General features: G+C 38.6%; 1 non-coding gene across 1 annotated transcript; it reads left to right on the forward strand.

Annotated features, from left to right (window-relative positions):
* Nucleotides 1-563: 563 nt before the first annotated feature.
* trnak-uuu (transfer RNA lysine (anticodon UUU)) lies at nucleotides 564-636 on the forward strand. The gene has a single exon. It is a non-coding gene; the product is annotated as a tRNA-Lys (tRNA).
* The last annotated feature ends 2,903 nt before the right edge of the window (nucleotides 637-3,539 follow it).

A 3,539-nucleotide genomic window follows, 5' to 3' on the forward strand; every position in this document is an offset into this window, starting at 1 on the left:
TAACTAGTGCAACGTTTTGCCTTACTAGTGCGAGAAATAAAATATTTAATATCAAGAAATGAACTGAACTGGCTTTCCATACAACACTGACATGAGGTCCACATTGTCCTGTAATGGAATCCAGAGTCTGAGAGTGTATGACTTTATAACAAATAACAATTTCACTTTGTAGATTAAAGCAACATGTGCTTACACCAGAATCAGTCCTGTCAGCTGATATGAACAGGACTTCCTCCTCCTCCTCCTCAGGTTCAGACAATATGAAGAAGTCCTCTATAAAAACACATACATTCATTAAGTATGTGTTCTTTATGTGTATAGGACCACTGTCCTCTGTGGACTAGCAGATGTGAGCATGTGAGGAACTGGAACCACTTCTTCATCTGAACCATGGAGATGCCAATTTATAACACCTGAAACCACCTCCACTGTCTGCACACACAGGAAGTTCACCCTTAAAGAAGCATTCAGCGAATTTCTTATATGTTTGAATGTAGCCAATCAATGCTCTCTGTTTCGGTTAACCTGTCTGCACAGAATTAGTCCCTGAAATGACATGTAGAGCCCAGATAGCTCAGTCGGTAGAGCATCAGACTTTTAATCTGAGGGTCCAGGGTTCAAGTCCCTGTTTGGGCAGAAAGCTTTGTACTCTTGTTACACCACATTCAGATGTTAACCCTTTAAACCCTAAAAGAAAAAAAAAATCACCTAAAAAGACAATAATAATGTGCATTATGCATGTTCTTGGTGTCTAGGAACATCCAGGGACCTCGGAAAATGCATTTTCCAGTGTTTAAAATATTGTGTCTATTAGTATGCCTGAGTGAATTACAATAAACTGAATGAGAAATGTAACATTTCTATCCTCGCCTGAGTTTTTTCCTGTTTGACAGAAGAAAACATTATGCTAACAATGATTCTATGTACACAGATGCCATTGATCACATTCAGCTATTCCTTGGCTACAAATGTACCAAATTTGATAGAATTTGAACAAAGAGCAAAGTCTTCACAAAGGTTTTAGTAAGGATATCACCAGGCGGACACTCTGGCACAATTTGGCACCACATTGCCAAATAGGTTACTTATCATTTCCAATGGGAAGTGGCTGAAAAATACAACTTATATCCATTTCACTAGTCTATTGCCATCTACTGGAGCTTTTGGGTATGAATTTTACCTTGTACTTCATCAACTACTACCATTATGCACAGTGTAAAATCAAAAACATCAAAATGTATAATTTTGTCTCCAAATAGAGCAGTTTTTATTATCATAACTAATAACTAATGTAAAATAATGAAAGTCCAACCAAATGTAAAGTAAGAAAAATACAATAACAACAAGGAGAGGTGATGCCTCAGCGTTGAGCCCAGATGGGCCTGGGACCTCGCTGAAGAGGAAAGCCAGGTCCCAGGCCCATCTGGGCTCTTCCCTCTTATTGGCTATGAAAATAATAACACTTATTTTTATCTGTAATTGCATACATATTGAAATATACACATTATGTAAAAAATATGTAAAGACAGTATTGAATAGGATTGAATCATCCTTCATCTCTGTTCAGCTCTTCCCTTAGGGGTTGCCACAGTGAATCATCACCACTATCCTCTGCATCCTCCTCTCTCACCCCAACTACCACCCTGCTGTATACTATACTGTGTATATGTATATATATAATAAATCATTTTTATTAGCAACAAATAGTTTACACTTCAAAATAAATGTACAAAACTTACTCATAAACTGGGTCCATCTTTTCCAAAGTTCAACTGGCTGGCAACGGGGTCAAACAAATCCGGAAATCCCTGCCGTTGAAATTCTGCTCCATGCCCCTCTCGACGCAGTAAGAAGAAGAGATAAGCTAGCTAACAACCTAAAAAAACCCTCTGACACTCACTGAAACTCACTGAAATTCACCAAAAGTCACTGAAGCACACTAAAGCAACTACAACCTCCACAAACACCTACGCGCACTAGCGTTAGTGTTGTTGCGTCTTTACGCAGGGATTTTATGTCAGCTGGGTATTGTAGTCCATTAGATTTTTATACCATTCAATTCAGGAGCTTGTCCTCTTTCATTGGACTACAAACATGGCCGTGTCAGAATTTGAAGTAATAGTGCCTGCACGTTTTCAGGCCTTCAGCGGCCCATCGGGTTTAACCACTGCAGTACTGTTAACCTGCTAGCATCTTTGCTTATCTAAACACAGTTTTCATTTCTGTCCAATGCGAGACAATTACCAACCCCTATAAAGGAGAGGTTCTGCTTCTCAATTCAATTCAATTCAGTTTTATTTATATAGCGCATATTACAATCAGACATTGTCTCAAAGCGCTCAGGAGGGTCACACACTAATACAAGACCACTTCCTGTTATGCAACAAATACACTTTATGATTCAATGTTGAGCTAATGCCACAGCCACAAAGTCAATCAAGGATTGTTTTTTGAAGACGTTTCGCCACTTCCCCAAGTGGCTTCTTCAGTTCTGCTACTTTTCTGGTTGGGAATCCGAGTTTTATGTGTTCAGGACCTCTGTGGGTGGATCTTGCAGGAGCTCACATGACTACGATCCCTATAGTTCAGGGTTCGGCAACCCAAAATGTTGAAAGAGCCATATTGGACCAAAAAAACAAAAAACAAATATGTCTGGAGCCGCAAAAAATTAAAAGCCTTATATAAGCCTTATAATAAAGGCAACACATGCTGTATGTATCTATATTAGCTATATTAGCCTACTATCAAAATGACTAAGTTGGCTACAAATACATAACCTTCATGATTACATGTTTATTTTCCCTGCAGCGCATCCTGTAGGGAATGAGGCACCACGTGACTGCTCTGTTGTACGACAACTCCATTACAATATTAATGAATTATGTTTCATTGCTTTGATGAAATTAAAGAAATGCAATGAAGAAATCCGATTTTTGATGTCATTTTTATTTTGAGGATTCGAAAAAACAACAACAAAATGGAACGTGCATAACGTGCCCCTTATCTGGGCAACAAACAGAGTGCAATAAAACGCAGCCTGCATTTATAAAAATAAAACAGCAGCCTTTTGAAAAGGTAAAGTATATAAAATCTAATTCATACAGTTTAAGTTTGATTTCTGTGCAAATACCAAGCAAGTCAGTGCAAGGGTAAAACGAAGCAGCATCCTCTTCTCTTTTGGCACGCAACCAACGCAGCTATCCTCGGACCTGAGCAACAAAACACAATAATATCCCTAAGTGTCATTCCACATATATACTGACGAAAATCAGAAATCACTTTATAGAAACAGCCACTTCGTTACTAAATATGTGCCTATGACAGGATTGTGTTCTTACCCGTTTAATGTGACGTCTGTTTTCGGACATCAATGGTCAGCTTCTCAACATCGGGCATTTAAGATGTAACTTTAATCTTGACGCAGGACTGCAAGCTCTCATCTGTGAGGCGGGTGCGATATTTTGATTTGATGTAGTTCATGTTTGGAGATGCAATCCACTTCTTAAATCTATTTTTGCGCTGCTCTAATTTCTCCAGAA

Source organism: Parambassis ranga, unplaced genomic scaffold (assembly GCF_900634625.1).
Source record: "Parambassis ranga unplaced genomic scaffold, fParRan2.1 scaffold_21_arrow_ctg1, whole genome shotgun sequence".
NCBI lineage: Eukaryota > Metazoa > Chordata > Actinopteri > Ambassidae > Parambassis > Parambassis ranga.